At 44.2% G+C, this 20,079-nt stretch overlaps 1 protein-coding gene across 1 annotated transcript in view; it reads left to right on the top strand.

Annotated features, from left to right (window-relative positions):
• Positions 1-625: 625 nt before the first annotated feature.
• SLC16A9 (solute carrier family 16 member 9) overlaps positions 626-20,079 on the top strand; it is a 79,820-nt gene continuing 60,366 nt past the window's right edge. The window contains exon 1 of the mRNA XM_047762310.1: positions 626-1,156. The gene's annotated coding sequence lies outside the window, so the exon portion shown is untranslated. The remainder of the gene's footprint in view (positions 1,157-20,079) is intronic.

Raw genomic sequence — 20,079 nt, 5'->3', positions numbered from 1 at the left:
CCTTCCCACAAATACCTATATATACAGGAACACAAAAAAGTGCACATTATTTTGGGAGGGGGGCACACCTAGAAAGCCCCAGTGTCCTACCTACGGACTGTCTCCAGTCTGCTGCAGTGACTGGGAATCTCAGAGCCCTTTACCTTTCAGCCAAAAATAGGAGTGTATTGTTAGTGAAGCCCACCTGCCTTGACAGACTCAGCGTCCTCAGATGCAGCCTCTCCAATCAGCACATTATGTGCACTGGGGGGGTGGGGCGGAGCTCCCTCCTTTTCCACGGAGCTGTCACAAAGGACAGCACTTGGCACCCTCACTCCTCACTGCCCAGGAGCACCGACTCCACAAAGTTCTGGTGCCCGTTTCTCTGGGATCACTGCCAGCTGGGGATAGAGCTCCGGCCAGGAGGGCGCCCAGCGGCCCAAGAGCCTGGGAGACCAGGAGGGAACTCGCACTCATCTCTAGACCCGGGCTCCTCCGACATGCACAGTGCCCCGAGCAGCGGGTGCGGGCGTGCGGTGGGCGGCGGGGACGCAGCGGCGCCGGGGGACGCGCGCGTGTGCGCACAGCCAGAGGGCGCCTGGCCGGCGGTGCCCATCTCTCCTGCGGCCTTGGTGGCTCCGGGTCGGGCCGGGCCGGGGCCGTGGCCCCAGCCGTGCCCTCCCTCTTCCAGGCCGGCCTGGCCCGGCCCAGCGCCGCGAGAGCCGAAGCAGCGCCCCTACCGCCAGCTTTTCCACCTCCATCTCCTCCGCCTCCTTCCCCCAGCCACTAGCTCAGTCACAACCGGTTCAGACTGGCCAGGGTGCCCCGCAAAGAAGAGAGAGAGGGGGGGAAAACACTGGGAATAACTTCCCCAGGAGGAGGAGAACGAGAAGGTGGAGCCCAGAGGAGGGGCCGGCTCCTTCCCTCCATGTGGCCGCCGCCGCCGCTGCCGCGGGGCTCGGCGGGGGCAGAGGGCGGCGGCTCCAGGGGCAGCGCGTAGCGGGACCGATTGCCCAATACTCCGGCAGGGGCCGGGGCCGGGCCCCCGGATAAATAGCCGCCCGGCAAGCCCGGAGCTGCAGGGGAGAGCAGCGGCAGCGGTCTTACCCCCGACCACGTTCCCGGGGCACTGCGCCCTGTGCTGCGCCCCGGAGACCCTGCCGAGGCTGGTACTCAGGTAAAGGGTTGGAGATTGCGGGGAGGGTCCCAGAGGTCGGCGGGCACCCGTCTGCCTAACCTCCGGGAAGCGACAAGTAACTCCGCCGACTCCGAGCACTAGGAGGTGGCGGCGGCAACAACGCTGTCATCATCAGCTGCCGAGCAGCTCGGAACTGGTTTCTAGTTTGGGCTGTGTGCCGAGGGCTGAGCGTGTCCTCAGTGCCCTCGCGCCCACCCGGTGACCCCCACTTTGGTGGGGTGCTTCTCCGCGGTGGGCCAGTTTTCCCAGGGCCCCAGGGGGGCCTTTTGCACGGAGCTGGAGGAGGCGGGGACGGGGCGACCTGGAGGGGGGGGGCGCTTTGTGTAGAGATCTGCTCCAGGAACCCCGAGACAGCTTCTGGGACTGCGGGTGGCAGAGGGGAGGTGGGAGAAAGCCACTCAGGTGAGCCCCTGTCTCCCAGAGGGCAGCCAAGCCTCCAAACGCACTGGTGGGGAGCTGGTGAGCGCAGGTGTCCCGGGGAGGGAGGAAAGGAGCGCGCGGGGCGGGCGGATTCTGCACGCTGCGCCAGGTTCAGCACCGCGGGGTCAGCTGGGGCGAGCGCACCCCATCCTCCGTGACCGCCGCGAGACGCGCGGCGCCTCGGCCGCCAGGACGCAGAGCGGGAACTTGGAAGGACTAGGTGCTTAACGCTCCACCTGAGACTGGTCCTGGGTAACCTGCCTTAGCTTCAGCAGCTCACAGAGGCTTTGGAAAGAACTGATAACCTCTTAAAACCTTGGTCATTGAAAACACATCAATGCTTCTTAGGATGCCACGTCTAATCCAGCCCAAGGCAGTCAATCCTGAAGGTTTAGGTAGGATTTACGCTGAATATACATATTACTTACACAGTAAGCTATTTAATATAATACCTTTTGGATCAGTTTCTTGGGTCACAGTTAGTTTGAGTGTAATTTTTTTTTTAAACTTAAATTACTTGGAAACTATTCAGATAGCAGGTGGATTCCCCACCCCGAAGTAGCCTTTTGCATCAAGTCCTGTTAATTTGTTCCTAACAGTTTTTTAAATTTGAGTTGGCATCAGCTGTGCAAAATGGGTCTGGCTGATTCAGGCAGAGGACTGAGGGAGCTGGAGAAGATTCCGAAGTGAAAGCAGCCGTTATTCATGATAGGATTACACCTTTTAAATAAGATGTGCATCCAGATAACAGGGTTAGTGTCCATATCATTGCCAGAAATAAATCTGCTTTTTTTAAAGGCCCTGGGAAGTGGAAATTACATAATAAAAAAAGCTTAACCTGCATTTTGCCACAACTCGTTCTTTTAGCAGCCCTGAACTGACTGCCTAAGAACATTCTCCTCTGTTTCTTCTCTTCTATGTGTAGGCAAGTAGGGGATCACAAGAACCCTTCCTGTCTGTGGGATGAATAAAAGGGAAGGATAAAAGATCCACAGAGGTAGCTCAGGATGGGTATCTTTTCTGACTTCTGATTGCAACTCTGAAAAGATGGTGGTGCAGTGGTTGGTGTCTGAATTTGGGTGAATCTGATCATGAAGCTAGAGCCTGGAGGATGACAATTTGACAGATGTGGTCAATTTGCAGACTTTAATGTCTCTCTACAATCTTTGAACCCCCACTTTGTGTAATCATTTTCTCAAGCGAGCTATCTCTTGAACTTAATTCATACAATGCACCTGGCTATAGAAAGCCATTGAGAAAGTACAAAAGAAATAGTGTCTTGCTTATGTAACTATAGCTTTATAAGAAAGAATCACCTAGTGAATTTAATATTAATTAAAGATGGCAAGAATTCATACATCATGAGCTAGTTGGCCTTTTTGGGAGGTTATTTGTAGGACATCAGAGTATTCCCTGTAGATAATGAGATTGAACTGTAACTCAAAACTGAGTTCAAGGAAAGAACACATGACCCCCCCCCTTCAAAGAGTTTAGTCTAGTGGGAAAGGCAAGTTTACAAATATCTACTGTATAAGATAGTAAAAAATGGAGTCATATGGCAGTGACATCAATAGTGTGCTATTAAATGGCAAGAGAACAAGATAGGGTCATTCAAGGTTAAGAACAGAGAAAAGTTGTGTTGTGGGTGTAGCATTTGAGCTGGGCTTTGAGGAAGGAGGAGAATTTCCTTGCTGGAAAGGAGGACTGCTGAAACAAGGGAGTACCACGGAGGAATGCATCTCTGGTGTCTTCAGAGGTAGCGGAGTGGTTTGGAGTGGATGGAGCTTGGAATTTCAGATCAATAAGGCCGGGAGGTAGGATGCAGCTAGGTTATGGAGAACATGACAAGCCATGCTAAGAAATTAAAATGTGACTGAGCATTATTATTGTATTGATACCAAAACTAACATCCTTAACTGTAGTTTACACCTTGAAGTTCATTTTTTGTGAGCTTCCCCCTCAATAAGTAAATGAGTGAAGTCTCAATATTTGCCTCCTATAAATGTCTCTGTAAAAGAGTAATGTGTTTCAAATAGCCTTCAATGCTTCGTTTAAACCCAGTGGTTGTTTTCCCCCTAAATCTGCAATCTTATGGTGTAACAACTCTTAGTTTGATTAAAATTTTGAATCGGAAGACACCTCCCCTTTCCTGAGCCAATATGTAAAGGCGAGTTTTATTTACTGTTTCAATTACCTATTAAGTATGATATGTCAGGTAATCCAAATGCCTTGTATTATCTAGGGAGGCATGATTTTGACCTTGGTCTGAGAATTTTAATAAGGTCACTCAGCTAAGTAAATGGTGGGACCAGGATTTGAACGCAAGAAGTCAGTCTTGAGAGCCTATCCTTTGAACAAGAGCATAATATGTGATAAAGATTATTAATAGTATTTAGAAATTGGGCCTGCTACCTGTAGAAGTGTTTCTTCATTTTTTTCTTTGCATCCCCATTTCTGTCATTCTGATTTGATTTGATTTTTTTTAAACAGATATAATTGCCACATAACATGTTACTTTTAAGGGTACCATGTAATGATTTGATATATGTGTATATTGCCAAATGATCTCCATAGTAAGTTTAATTAACATGCATCACCACACAGAGTGACAATTATTTCATGTGTGAGGACTTTTAAAATATACTCTCTTTGGAGTTCCCTGCTGTGGCTCAGTGGTGATGAATCTGACTAGCATCCATAAGGTTGCGAGTTCAATCTCTGGCCTTGCTCAGTGGTTAAGGATCCGGCATTGCCTTGAGCTGTGGTGTAGGTTGCAGATGCAGCTTGGATCTGGCATTGCTGTGGCTGTAGTGTAGGCCTGCAGTTACAGCTTTGATTCAACCCCTGGCCTGGGAACTTCCATATGCTGTGGGTGCAGCCCTAAAAAGACCAAAAAAAAAATGTATATGTATATATATGTGTGTATATATGTGTATATATATGTGTATACATATGTATATATATGTATGTGTATGTATATGTATATATACACTCTCTTAGAAGCTTTCAGATATACAATAGAGTATATAAACTGCAGTCACCACGGTGCACATAATCTATCATTCTGATGCATTTCAGCATCCCATATATATTACTATGTGTATGGATTTTTTTACACTGAAATTGGTATAGCAAATCTGCTAGTTTGTACATGACATACCAGTGTGTATATTCAGGCAACAGATTGGACACTATATGTGATCATGTGCTAATTGTGCAAAACATGTGCTAAGCAAAAGAACATACCAGTGTACATAGCATCATCAGAGATTTCTTCACCAGGGAGTCATGGCTACTTGTGGGACTGAGCTTTATGGGATGGGGTTGTGGGGAGTAAATAAATTGAAACAAGAGCCTGGTAGCACAGGGAGCATGAGAGTGTGGGATAAAGGGAGATGACAATTCCAACTTATATCTAAGTGTCTGGCCCTCATTTTGCCTACAATGACTCTGTTAAATCTCTGGATCTTTTTGTCTTTTCTCCGACTGAATGATTGACAAATTCCACTGCTTTCTCTTCTGAGCCTCATAGCAGGACTAGAAACAGATGACCATTTGCTGGATGGGTCAGTAAGGGTTCTTGATATTGGTCTCTCCCCTCACATGACCTCTCAAAACCTCAGTTCCTCAGTTCCTCAGAGAAGGAAATTGAGGAGTTGTTAAGATTGGCGGTGGTGAGTTCCCAAGGTTTTCCCCAGGGAGACTGGCATTGAAGATAAGCAGAGGAGACCCAGATGGGAGGCGGGGAGAGCACAGGTGAAATTCTCCATGCCCAGTCAATTTTGGTCCTGTGTCAGGGAGATGAGAGGGCTTGGGAGGAACCAGAGAGAACGTGCCACTTCAGCCTGGGCTGGAGTCACTCAGTTCCAGCCAGTTGTTACGTAAGAACAAGGCCAACAGTTGCCAGATCTTCTGCGTTTTCAAGAGACTTCTGAGGATTCCTGCTGTGGCTCAGCAGTAACGAATCTGAGTAGTATCCATGAGGATGGGAATTCAATTCCTGGCCTTGCTCAGTGGGTTAAGAATCCAGCGTTACTATGAGTTGTGGTGTAGGTTGAAGATGTGGCTTGGATCCAGAGTTGCTATATCTGTGGTGTAGGCCAGTGGCTACAGCTCCAATTCAACCCCTAGCCTGGGAATTTCCATATGCTGTGGGTGTAGCCCTAAAAAGACCAAAAAAAAAAAAAAAAAAAAAATAAATAAAATAAAATAAAAAAATAAATAAATAAATAAATAAATAAATAAATAGGGCAGACTAGACAGAACACTTCTAGAGATCAAGAGATCAGATTTGGCCTGTCTGCTGCTGCCTTGCTAGCTGATTTCCAAGCTTCCTTTTGGCTCCAGACTTCCATGGGCCTATACTTGGTCCATCTGATCTGTACCCCATTTCTTCTCCTTTGCCAAAATATATTCCTGTACTCACCATATCTAAGTTACAATGGCTTTAGAGAAGTTCTTTGGCAAGGATTGGACTCAGATCTACAAGGCCTTTAAGGTCAAGGAATGCTCTTTTTCAGTGATGACATTATTATGCTGTTGACATAATTCAGAAGCCCCAGCAGTTAATTGCTTGTGTTAATTATCTCTTTCAGGGACAATTAGTGTGGTTTACTATCCAGGACCCAGAACTGATTCTGTAAGCATTTTCCTTCCTGCTTCTCCTTCTACCCCAACGTGAGATAACAATCAGCTGAGAAGTTGATCTTGGTTTCCATTTGGAGAAGGTATATATAGGCTTGTCTTATGGTGCTTAGACAAAGAAATCTTTTATCATCTTTATGCCAGCAGGATTTCAACATGCAGTCTGTCACTCCTTTTTTTTTTCTTCTTCTTCTTCTTTTTTTTTTTCCAGTATATGTGCTGCTGAAGTGAGCACTGTCTCTCTTCTTAAAACAGAGCTAAGGTAACTAACAAGGACCACCTGCATAGCACAGGGAACTCTACTCAATATTCTGTAATAACTTATATGGAAAAAGAATCTGGGAAAGAATGGATATATGAATATGTATAACTGATTCACTTTGCTGTACATCTAAAACTAATACAACATTTTAAGTCAACTAGACTCCAATAAAATTAAAAAAAAATATAGAGCTATCTGGGGATGTCCTTAAGGTGAGGTGACTAAGTTAAAATTTTGGGTAGTTCCCTGGTGGCTCAACAGGTTAAGGATCCAGCTGTGTCACTGCTGTGGCGAGGATTTGGTCCCTGGCCTGGGAACTTCTGTATTCTGAGAGCGCAGCCAAAAATAAAAAGTTTGGCTTTGATGAGTTGTGTTAGTATGGAAGTTTAGATTTTTTTTTTCTTTTTTGGCTGCACCTGCAGCGTATGGAAGTTCCCCAGCCAGGGATTGCATCCAAGCCTCAGCTGCAACCTAGACCTGAGCTATGGCAATGCTGGATCCTTAACCTGCTGTGCCACAAGCGGAAACTCCTAGGGTTTTTTTTGTTTTTTGTTTTTTTTTAAAGCATTTTTATATAGATCCAGGAAATAAAAATGAGAATGAAACTAATGGATTGACACATGACTCCAATCCCATATTATTTTTTAATAACTCTTATTCCTAGAAGAACTATGCCATTAAATTCTTTAATACAGTATTTTTAAAGCTGAGCTTCTTGGATTAGATGAGCTAAGATATGTTCTTTGCTTTATGCCAAAAATCTATTTTACAGACAAGTGGGCCTGAATCTACCTGAAAAGTTCAGAGCAGATCTTGACAGTGGGAAGGAAACATCTGAGTAAATAAAATAAGAACAGCATATTCAGAGAAACTGCATTCCTTATTATGACTGGGCTGACTGAGCCAGGACCAACAGAAGGCTCTGGATGATAGTTCTGAGCCATAGTTTGTCCTTGTCCTGGCTCCTGTGGTAGGTCAACTCTCCCTTGCCCTTCAGAGAGTGTCAACAAGCTCTGGATGTTTAACATTTAAAACCACACCTGAGGCATTCCTGTTGTGGCTCAGTGGGTTAAGAACCTGACTAATATCCATGGGGATGCAGGTTCAATCCCTGGCTTTGCTCAGTGGGTTTTAAGGATCCATGTTGCTGCAAGCTGCAGCGTAGGTTGCAAATGTGGCTCAGATCTGGCATTGCAGGAGGTAGGCTGGCAGCTGAGGCTCTAATTCCACCACCTAGCCTGGGAACCTCCATAGGCCTTAGGTGTAGCCCTAAAAAGACAAAAATAAAACAAAATAAAACCAAACCTGAAAGAATCAGGTAATTATCTGATCATTAAAGACATACCATCTGATGTAATATTAATAAAATACTTTTTTTTAAGTTTACATGATTTTTGTTTTTTCCATTATAGTTGATTTACAGTGTTTTGTCAATTTCTACTGTACAGCAAAGTGACCCAGTCATACATATATATATTCATTTTCTCGAATTATCCTCCATCATGTTCTATCACAAGTGACTAGATATAGTTCCCTGTGCTATACAGCAGGATCTCTTTGCTTATCCACTCCAAATGCAATAGTTTTCATCTATTAACCCCAAACTCCCAGTCCATCCTACTCCCTCCCCTTCCCCCTTGGCAACCCCAAGTCTGTTCTCCAAGTCCATGAGTTTCTATTCTGTGGAAAGTTTCATTTGTGCTATATATTAGATTCCAGATATAAGTGAATTCATATGGTATTTGTCTTTCTCTTTCTGACTTACTTCATTTAGTATGAGAGTCTCTAGTTCCATCTATGTCGCTGGAAATGGCATTATTTTATTCTTCTTTTATGGCTGAGTATTATTCCATTGTGTATATATACCACATCTTCTTAATCCTTGTTTTTCAAGTATGTTAACCCCTTCCAATATCTGCCTGCTGTAGCCTGATGTCATATAGGCTCAAACATATTCTGAAAAAAAAAAAAAAAGAATCTAGATTTTCTTACCTTCCTTCCCCACATTCTATGATTTTGAAGTCCTTTTTTTTTTTTTTTTAACATTTTTGCTTTTCTCTTTTTGCTGTTCCTTGTATTCATCGTGACTTTTACAGTAGTTTGTTTGTCCCCCCCCCCCTTAGATCCATATGCTGGCTTATTTAAGTGATTGCTTTCCAGTTGTGGTTTCCTCCATCCTATTTCTTTTCACTTCTTCTTTATTTAGAAAAGCCCTTTCAGTATTTCTTTTAGAATGAGTTTAGTATTGGATTACTCTTTCAGTTTTTGTTTGTTGGAGAAATTCTTTATTTCTTCTTCTATGTTAAATGATATTCTTGCTGGGTAGAGTATTCTGGGCTGCAAATTTTTCCCTTTTAGAACTTTGAATATATATCTTGCCACTCTTTTTCGGCCTGTAGCGTTTCTGTAGAGAAATCAGCTGATAGCCTTATGAGGATTCCTTTATAATTAAAGCTTTGTGTTTCTCTTGCTGCTCTTAGAAGTCTCTCTTTGTCTTTAAGTTTTGTTGTTATTATAATATGTCTTGCTGTGGGCCTGTTGGGTTTGACTTCTTTGGAGCCCTCTGTGCCTCCTGTATCTCAAAATCTGTTTTCTTTAAATTTGGAAACTTTTCAGACATAATTTATTCAAATATATTTTCAATCCCCTTTTCTTTTTCTTCTCCTTCTGGAATCCCTCTTATGCATAGATGGGCCCACTTTATATTATCCCATAGATCTCTTATATTACTTTCACGTTTTTCTTTTGGTTTTCTGTCTGCTCTCATGATTGGGTGATTTCCATTATTCTATCTTCCAAGTCACTAATTCATTCCTCTGAATTATTCATTCTGCTCTTTAGTGGCTTTAACTCAGTTTGTGTCTCTGCAAATGAATTTTATAATTTTTCCATGTTCCTCCTTATATTTTCTAGTTCCTTTCTAAAGGAATCTGCATTACTGTTTATATCTGCTCTTAATTCCTTCATATTCACCCTTACTTCCTTCACTAGTTTCACTATCTCCTTTTTGAACTTAGTGTCTATTAGACTGCAGAGGTCTGTTCCATTGTTTGCTGCTTCATGCGAATTCTCCTGTTCTTATAAATGGGAATGGTTCCTGAGCTTCTTCATTTTGCTTATATTTTTCTTTTTCTGTGAGTTTAGGCAAACCAACTTCTGTAGTCTTGGAGGCCTATTTCTAGGCAAGAGTACCCCTTTGTATTTTGTTGGGGGTTACTATTTATTTTTAGTGTGGGAGTTTGGATATTTGCTGTCTCTTTCTTCAGTGCAAGTTGTTATCTCCTTGATAGGGTGCTGAGTGTGTTTCGAGGAAGGAGGAGGTAATGGGCAGGGCTAGTAGTCAGTGCCTAGTTGCTGGGCTCTTGACAGTAGCAAGGACCTGCAGGATGGTGGCACAGGATACTCCTAGTTGCAGGGCCCTGGGAAGTGGTAATGAGCCTCAGATATATTTACATAGTGCCTAGAGCATTTGGCAGTGGCAGCAGCAGGGTATGTGAGTACCCAGGGGAGTGAGAGTGACAATGGATGGGGGCTTGGTCAAAATGCCCTCCTCTAAGGTGCTGTCTGAGGTGACTGGGGCTGCAAGTAGTGCCTGTTCATGGATCCCTAGTGGTGGTGGGCCACACCTACCTCTGGAGTCAGATAACTGCAGTGGTTTGCCTCTGCCACCTGTAGACCTCGCAAGAAGTACCCCATCCCACTTAGCCCACTCAGGAAGTGCTGTACAGGCTGCTCCAAGTTGCAGGGTCCTGGGAAGTGACAGTGATCAGGCATGTGTGGGCACTGCCTGGAGTGTTTGGCAATAGCAGCAGCAGGGCAAATGTGTTCTCAGGGGAGTGAGGCCAACAACAGGTGGTTCTGGGTTACAGTGCCCTCCTATTTCCCAACCTCTGAGGTGACTGGGGCTGCAGGTGGAGCCTGTTCACAGACCCCTAGTGGTGGCCGGCCATGCCCCTCTCTGGTTTCTGAGATGACTGCTGTGGTTTGTCCCTGCTGCCTGTAGATCATGCAAGAGGTGCTGCATTGTGCTTGGCCCCCTGATGCCCTTAGCTCCCACAAGAGGTGCCCAGCTACCCATAGCCCACCCAAGAAGTGCCCGGTGTCCGGTAGCCTGAGCAAGTGGCCTGTTGCTACTCGTAGCCTGTGCCAGAGGCACCTTGCCCTCTGAGAACCTGCGAGTACACTGGGAAAGATTCCTATGGCAGTCACCCCTTCCTCCTCTTGCCTTCTTGGTTTCTCCTATGGGCCCAGACCTCCTCCTGGGTTCCCTTGGCTGTGGTGTTCTGCTCTCCAGCTCTTTGCACACTGCTCCCTAGCCCCTCAGGCTGTCTCAACACAGCCAACGCTAGTCATCTCCCTGGAACTGACCTTCAGAGCTGGAGTTTCAGCACCCAGTCTCAGGCTGTGATGTCTGGAGCAATGGTGCAGATGATCTGTGCGGCTCTCACTTTGCTTTGCCCTCCTCAGTCCAGCTGCTATGCTTTTCTCAGCGACTTTGCGATCCTTCCATCTCTGCTCATCTCCCCATCGATAAGATGGCTTCCTAGCGTGTGGGTTCCTTTTCTCTTTAACAGCTCCCTCTCAGGAGTGCTAGTCCCTTCCTGATTCCTTTTATCTCTCTTCCTCTTTCTCTTTTTTTCTTTTGTTCTACCCAGTTATGTGAAGAGTTTCTTGCCCTTTTTTGGTGGGTTAAGTTCTTCTGCAAGTGTTCAGTAGATGTTCTGTGTGAACTGTTCTACATGTAGATGTGTTTTTTTAATTTGTCTGTGGGAGAAGGTTAGTGCCACATCTTACTCATCCGCCGTCTTGATCCTTCCCTCTTTATTGGTAAAGTATTTGGATTTAAAAATCAACTTCTTGGGAGTTTCCTTCATGGCTCAGCAGTTAACAAACCCGACTAAGGTCCATGAGGATGTGGGTTTGATCCCTGGCCTTGCTCAGTGGGTTAAGGATCTGGCGTTGCTGTGAGCTGAGGTGTAGGTAGCAGATGTGGTTTGGATCCTGCGTTGCTATGACCATGGCTTAGGCCAGCAGCTGTAGCTCTGATTCAACTCCTAGCCTGGGAACCTCCAAGTGCCACACGTGCAGCCCTAAAAAGCAATAAATAAATAAATAAATAAATAAAGTAAAATCAAGTTTTTTGAAGTTCCCTGGTAGCTCAGTGGGTTAAGGATTTGGCATCATCACTACCATGGCTCAGGTCACCGATGCAGTGTGGGTTTGACGCCGGCCTGGGAACTCCTCATGCTGTGGGCCTGGCCAAAAAAAATCAACTTCTTCATTTTCACCCATGTATTTAGCTAGCCTTTCAGATGAAGTGATAGAAGCAGGCTCTACACTCCATGGAGGCAGAGACCACATCACCTTCGTTCTACAATATCTTATTTATTTGTTTATTTTAGGGCCACACTTGTGGCAAATGGAAGTTACCTGAATTGGAACTGCAGTTGCTGACCTGCACCACAGCCACAGCACGCTGGATTCTTAACCCACTGAGTGAGGCCACAGATTGAACCCACAGCCTCATAGATACTAGTTGAGTTCTTAACCCACTGAGCTACAACGGAAACTACCACAACATCTTCTAAATGCACTCAATTCATTTTCTTTGAAAGGCACAATACCTTCCAAATATACTCAGTTCATTTTGTTGAATGAGAGATATGTATCATTTTACTATACAGGAGATTTAGGTAAGTTCCCTATTGCATTCATTCATTCAATTCCTAAAGGTATGTTGACTTGTACTATGTGCCAAGTGCAATTCTTAGTGCTGGGGAGATGGGACAGGCTTGTGGGTTAGATACCTTAAAGAATAATAACATATTGTGAATAATGTTATAATAGCAAGATTGCCCAAATTATTGTCAGACCTTAGAGGAAGAATGACTAACTGTTGGAGGGTCAGATAGCATCAAGGAAGAGGGGACATTTAGGCCAAGCCCTGAAGGAAAAGCAGGAGTTGTCTGTAGACAAATTGGAGAAAGGATGACAGCCCCTTTAGCAAGCTGCTGGGGACCAAAGAGGCAAAGGCACAGAAGAGGAAGGAGCAGGGCTTGGGGTCTGAGTTGTGACAGTGGCTTGGGGAGCACAGGTTTGGGCAACATCCTAGAGAGGTGGTTGGGGGCTGGATTGTTGCAAATCTTTAGAGGAAAACCAAAAGAATGAGGTAGGTAGCTTGGTATTGAAAGATCTAAATACCTAATAGCATATGATTTGTAAAACTAATTTTTTTCATTTTTATTTATAATTTTTTTTATGGCCATACCCATGACATATGGCAATTCCTGGGCCAGGGATTGAATCCAAGCTACAGCTGCAATCTGCACTGCAGCAACACTAGATCTCTAACCCACTGTGGTGGGTAAGGGATTGAATCTGCATCTCCAGAGCGACCTGAGCCACTGCAGTTGGATTCTTAACACACTGTGCCACAGCGGGAACTCCTATTTATAATTTTTGAAGGACATTATGTATTGATGGAGAGCTGTGAGCTTCGTGAGTGCAGGAATAATTGCCTTTGATTTTCTTTTGAACTTAGAAGTTAAATAGAAACCATAGTAAGAACATTTTTCTTTCTTTCTTTTTTTGCCTTTTTGTCTTTTTAGGGCCACACCCATGGCATATGGAGATCCCCAGGCTAGAGGTCGAATTGGAGCTGTAGCCGCCAACCTACGCCAGAGCCACAGCAATGCGGGTTCCCAGCCGTATCTGTGACCTACACCACAGCTCATGGCAACACTGGATCCTTAACCCACTGAGTTAGGCCAGGGATTGAACCCACAACCTCATGGTTCCTAGTCGGATTCGTTAACCACTGTGCCACAACGGGAACTCCAAGAGCATTTTTCTTGTTTGGTTGCATAGAAGACAAAAAACATTGAGCAGATGAAAGACTAGGTCTTGAGGAAGTGGAAGCGGGGAAGGTACTCTCAAGTTTTTCTAAGAAAACCTTTAAAAGATGCCACAACTATAATGTTGCCTATAAACATTTACTCTCTGCCAAGGACCACAACTAATGCTTCGTAGAGATTATTTCCTATTCCTCATAAAAGTCCCATGAGGAAGGAGTTCTTCCTAATCTCATTTTATCAGTGAGGAAACTGAGAAGGTTATTAAGTTGCTGAAAGCCACATGGATAGGAGTTCTCTTGTGGTGCTGCAGGTTAAAGACCTAGCATTGTCACTGAAGCAACTTAGGTTGATGCTGTGGCTTGGTTCTGTCCCTGGCCTGGGAACTTTCATATGCCATGGGCATGGCCAAAAAAAAAAAAAAGTCACTAAAGTCACATGGCTAATAGCAGAACCTTAACTACAAACCCAAGATTAATGACTCAAGGGTCCATGTTCCAGACAAGGGACTTTCCATGTTTTCGACCGTGACCCACAGTAAGATGCATTTTATAGCCCAACCCTGCCCACATACACAGGCACACATCTTAACATGAAGGAAATTTTTTCTTTTTCTTTGTTTTAGGGCTGCACCCATCGCATATGGAGATTCCTAAGCTAGGGGTCGAATTGAAGCAGTAGCCATAGCCATAGTGACAGCGACACGAGATCCGAGCTACGTCTGTGAGCTATGCCACAGCTCATGGCAATGCCAGATCCTTAACCCACTGAGCGAGGTCAGGGATTGAACCTGTGTCCTCATGGATACTGGTCAGACTCATTTCCACTGAGCCATGACAGGAACTCCAGAAATTTTCTCAAAATAGTGCTTAACCCTTACCACTGTGCAGGAGGTGCTCTTCTATTTTCTTCCTTTCGTCTGTTTTATTCTAATTTAAATTTCAGTATTAGGCAATGCTGCTCACCATCCATGATTGATTTCATGACCCATAATGCATTGCAGAATTTGGACAATACTTTTTAGCCCTCTGCTTTGCATTACTTCCCAAACTGTAACTTAATACCCCTCTCTTTCTTCTTCTTTTTTTTTTTTTGGCCATGCCCACCATGCAGAAGTTTCCAGGCCAGGGTTCAAACCCATACCACAGCAGTAACAACTGAATCCTTAACTGCTAGGCCACCAGGGGACTCCTTAAAACCCTTTTCTATAAATTCAGCAAGTATTTATTCAGCGCCTATTATATGCAGACATGTGGAAAGAACATAAAGAATATAAGGTATGCCCTGATCCCAAGGAATTTTTCAGTGTAGTCAAGAGAAAAACAAGTAATGGCTAATAATTATCCATGCCAGGAAAAAAATAAGAGAGGCACAAGCCATATATAATGGGAGAACACAGAAGAAGTGATAGATACTAGCTCTAAATGTGTTTTTTTTTTGTTTGTTTTTTTTTTTGGTCCACACCCATGGCATGTAGAAGTTCCTGGGCCAGGGATTGAACCTGCACCACAGCAGCAACCCAAACCACTGCAGTGACAATGCCAGATCCTTAACCCACTGCACTACAAGAGAACTCCCTCTAAATGTATATTGATTTAACAGTAGTATTTAGTGGGGTTTTTTGTGTGTGTGCTACAAGAAAACATTCGAAGACTTTTACCAAATAAATGAAAATGTCTTTGGTAAAGATCTTTAGGACTTAAGGCCAAAGGGAATCTGAAGACTGAAATAGTCTTTGTATTATTCTCAAAGTCCTTGAAGTGGTCAAAGTATCATCATTATTATTTAGATATTAGTTTGTCCAGTATGAGCCCCTGAAGAGTGTTAGCATGTTCAGTCATGTTAAAGAGGATCCATTTTCAAAAAAAGATTCCAGGAGTTCCCGTTGTGGTGCAGCAGGATGGTGGCATCTTGGGAATGCTGGGACGCAGCTTCCATCCTTGGCCTGGCACAGTGGGTTAAGGATCTGGTATTGCCACAGCTGCAGCTTAGGTTATGACTGTGGCTTTGGTCTGATCCCTGGCCTAGAGAACTCCAAATACCGAGAGACAGCCAAAAAAGAAAAAGTTTCCAGTCAACTTCCCAAAGTAAAAAAATGAAAACCCTACATACTATTTATTAAGCTGTATTTGGTGATAAATCCTACGGTTAAATGGAGAGAGCCTTAAGTAGAATCTAGCAAAAGTCCTGTGGACCCTGAAGGTAGAAAGAGGGTTATTCATATTTTCCTAATGTATCTTACATAGATTAAAAAGATATTGTTTGAAAATCCTGGTACTGTGTCTGATACATAGAAAGTGTTCATAAAAAATGGTAATTAAGGAGTTCCCACTGTGGTGCAGAGGGACAAGGATCTGACATTGCTGCAGCCGTGTTGTAGGTCACAGCTGTGATTCAGATTCGATCCCTGGCCCAGGAACTTCCATTTGCCTGGGGTGTAGCCAAAAAAAAAGAAAAAAATTTCTAATTCTTAGAATTTTTCTTAATTCCATAGTTGAAAGAACTCCAAAGAAAGAGTGGTATTATCATTGGGATTTCAGGATATTTGAATTTGGATACATTTTTTTTCCCATAGCCATGTTTGAAGTATGTAAAAAAGATCAATTTAAGTAACTAAAGGAGTTTCCGTTGTAGCACAGCAGAAATGAATCCGACTAGGAACTATGAGGTTGCGGGTTCGATCCCTGGCCTCGCTCAGTGGGTTAAGGATCTGGTGTTGCCGTGACCTCTGGTGTAGGTCGCAGAGGCAGCTTGGATCCCATGTTGCTCTGGCTGTGGTATAGGCCAGCAGCTACAGCTCCGATTGGACCCCTAGCCTGGGAACCTCCATATGCCGCGGGTGTGGTCCTAAAAAGCAAAACATAAATAAATAAATAAGTAAATAAAAGCAGTCAAGGCTTTCCTTTTATGCTTGGACACTAGGACCTGCAGTTATGTCTGATGGTGCTGGGTCTCACTCCTTCTGCTTGGGGACTTCACTTGGGAATCTATCTACTGGAGCCCTTTAGCAACCTCGTCTCAACCCCAGAGATCCTTTATTTATTTTTTTTTCCCCAGAGATCCTGTTTTCATGGGTCTAGGGATGGCCTAGATATCGGTCATTTGTGGGAGTTTTTTGCCTTTTTTTTAGGGCTGCACCCTCAGCATATGGAGGTTCCCAGGCTAGGGGTCGAATTGGAGCTGTTGCTGCTTACCTATGCTACAGTGACAGTAACACAGGATCCAAGCTGCATCTACGACCTACACTACAGCTCATGGCAACACCAGATCCTTAACCCACCGAGCAAGAGCAAGGACAAGGATCGGACCTGCATCCTCATGGATGCTAGTCGGATTCATTTCCAGTGAGCCACGATGGGAAATCTGATATTGGTCATTTGTAAGCCCTCTACTGTGCAGCGGGGTTTGAAATCCTCTGCAGAGTTTGTGCTCTGATGATGGCAATACAACCTTACAACAGGGACCTTTGGCTTTTTGTTTCGTTTTCGTTTTTTTAGGGCTGTCAAATCAGACAGAGCTGCAGCTGCTGGCCTACGCCACAGCCAGAGCAACATGGGATCCAAGCTGCATCTGCAACCTACACCACAGCTCACAGCAACACCAGATCCTTAATCCACTGAACAGGGCCAGGGATTGAATCTGCATCCTCGTGGATACTAGTCAGATTCTTCACTTGCTGATAACAATTGCTTAATGTTTAAAAGGATTTAATCTTTAAAGAGATAAAAATAATGATGAGATTTCTTCCTTCCTTCCCTTCTTTTTTTCTTTCTTCAGGGCTAGCAGTTTTATAATTCAAGGAAGGTAAAAGGTATAATAGGGTCATCTTCCCCAATCACGAAAGAGAGTGTTTAATTACCAGTGAGGGACCCCCAGGTAATAAACCACTGAAACTGAGAGCTAGGGTAGGGATTCTGTGATTCATGAGAACTTAACCCAGTGAGGAGATTCTGAAGCAGACATTTTTGTTTTTAGAGTCCCTGACAAGCCAATTATAGGTGGATTTGCATTTTGTTTGGAAAATTATTGGATCAGGCAAGTTTTAGGCAGCTCCACTTTTCCCTGGGTGGGGCAGCAAGCCCCCAATAAAGAGGCCCTCTGACACCCTCCTGGTACCAGACTGCCTCCCTCCTGCTATTTGAGTTCTGATTGACTTTGGAGAACCTGGTGAGTCTGAGTCTTGAGTTGGACTGTGTGCTCCTCAGTGTCGAATTTATTCCAGGGACAGCAAGCTTGGTGGATCCGACTTATGATCAGGGGCTTAATGCTCCTTGGTTGATGGAAACTTGGAATCTGGGAAAATGGTATGCTGTGTTTATAAGCTTTCTGGTACATAGTTTGACTTCCCCTATGGAGAAAGAAAATAATAGCAAATATGTGACATGAAAAGATGAAGAACCTGTATCTTTTTGGTGTGCCTCTGCTGTGTATATATTTTCAATGCAGGTGATTCCAAAGCCTAGAAACAAGTGTCTAATAAGAGAATTCTCTGCAGCTGTACAGGAAAGCAGAGGGTCATAGATGTTCTGACCAGCTGTATTTGTAGGGACAGTACTTTTGTTTTGCGGTGGCGGGGGGCGGGGGGGGGGTGGATCTGTGTCAAGATAAAAAATAATCTTTTGGGAGTTCCCATCATGGTGCAGTGGTTAATGAATCCGACTAGGAACCATGAGGTTGCTGGTTCAATCCCTGGCCTTGCTTAGTGGGTTAAGGATCCAGCGTTGCTGTGAGCTGTGGTGTAGGTCACAGATGCTGCTTGGATCCCAAGTTGCTGTGGCTGTGGTATAGGCCGGCAGCTACAGCTCCGATTAGACCCCTAGCCTGGGAACCTCCATATGCCACGGGAGTGCCCTAGGAAAGTCCGGAAAAAAAAAAAAATCTTTTGGAGTTCCTGTTGTGGCTCAGTGGGTCAAGAATCTAACATAGTATCAGTGAGGATGTGGGTTTGGATTCCTGGCCTCCATCAGTGGGTTAAGGATCTGGCATTGCCTTCAGCTGTGGCATAGGTCACAGATGTAGCTCAGATCCTGGGCATTGCTATGGCTGTGGCATAGGCCAGCAGCTGCAGCTCCTATTCAACCCCTAGCCCAGAACTTCCATATGACATGGAGGCAGCTGGAAAAAAAAAAAAACACAAAAAACAAAAAAGCCCCAAAACACTATCTTTTTATAACACTTTTCAATGTCTAAGAGGATTAAAGGTTTAATGTTAAAAGGGATAAAAATGATGATGGAATTATTAAGTGATGAGATTATTTTTATGATGGGATTATTATTAAGGGACAAAAAATATTGAGATTCATGTGTGCCAGGGATGTTAAAGCTTTATATAATGGACTCATTTAATCATCAAGACAGTCTGATGGGTTAAGTGTTATCATTCCCCCCATTTTATAGATAAAGTGAGGCACAGAGATATTTAGGTAACTTGCAGGTATCAGAGCTGGGATGGACACTCAGGTTATTTAGGACCCAAGCCCATGCTCTTATTCCTTATGCTAAATTTTCAAGAATATTGTGTCAATGTATTTAATCAATACATATCTGTGTAGGTTCTTGTGATGAAACTGTAGCTACTGACATAACAGAAAAGTGGAAATTCTAACCATAATTGGGGACCACATAATAATATTACTAGAAATACCAGCTTCTCTCCCACTGTGTTCCCCAAACTGAGATGCTTTGCTACTCTGACCAAATAGGTGACTTCATAGTCATGTTAACAGTTTATCATAATTCTCACTATCGTCATTAACAATATCACCATCGTTAGAATCTGCTCTTAGTTTCACCTGCCACCCTTGTGCTTCGGTGGGCCTGGTAGAGGCTGACTGGGGCAGTGAGGCTTGGACCCAGAGAGGTGGGGTGATTATCTTGGCACAGGCTGTCTGGAGGTTTTGTTTTTTTTTTTTTTTTTTTTTTCCCCTCACTGCACCCACAGCATGTGGAAGTTCCCTGGCCAGGGAATGAACCTGCACCACAGCTATAACCAGAGCCACACACAACACCAGATCCCGAACCTGCTGTGCCACCAGTGAACTCTGGCCTGGGGATTCATGAAGCTGGTCCTCTCAGGTCTTTTCTTGGGCTGCTGTCCAGGAGCAGGATGGCATTATGGATGATTGAGCCATGTGAATGGGAAAGATCCAGGAAAAGATTTTTTTTTTTCTCATCTGGCTGGCAATGGTGTGTGTTTGCTTTTTCTGGAGCTACAAGGGTGAAACTACTTGTTTTCTCACCAGAAACCAGCCACCAGATTTTGGGGACTTGCCACATCAAAGTGTGGGGCATCGCTACCACCAGTGGGGACAGAGCCAAATGTCACAAGTGAAGAGGGAGCAGGCAACTGTCCATTCCTTTTTTCTCCATCAAGGGTGCCCAGAAAAATAAGTCATGCTCTCCTCATTGTGTTGTAATAATTTTAAAAGTGACTTTTTTTTTTTTTAGCAAATAAGTAACATTGGCATTTGTATCAATAAAACAGGAATATACTTTTATTGTAGTCTTTTATAAAGGGCATGTAATCTATAAGAACATTAAAAAAACAGCCACTATTCTACCACTCTGAGATGACTGCTGCCGTTTCGGACTTACATTCTTTTGTTCAGTGTTACATACAAGTAAGTGTATGCATTTTATTTTATTTTATTTTATTATTTTATTTTATTTTATTTTTGTCTTTTTGCCTTTTCTAGGGCCGCTCCCACAGCATATGGAGATTCCCA

Source organism: Phacochoerus africanus, chromosome 15, assembly GCF_016906955.1.
Source record: "Phacochoerus africanus isolate WHEZ1 chromosome 15, ROS_Pafr_v1, whole genome shotgun sequence".
Classification (NCBI taxonomy): domain Eukaryota; kingdom Metazoa; phylum Chordata; class Mammalia; order Artiodactyla; family Suidae; genus Phacochoerus; species Phacochoerus africanus.
The sequence above is the reverse complement of the archived record's forward strand: the minus strand, read 5'-3'. Positions and strand labels throughout refer to the sequence as shown.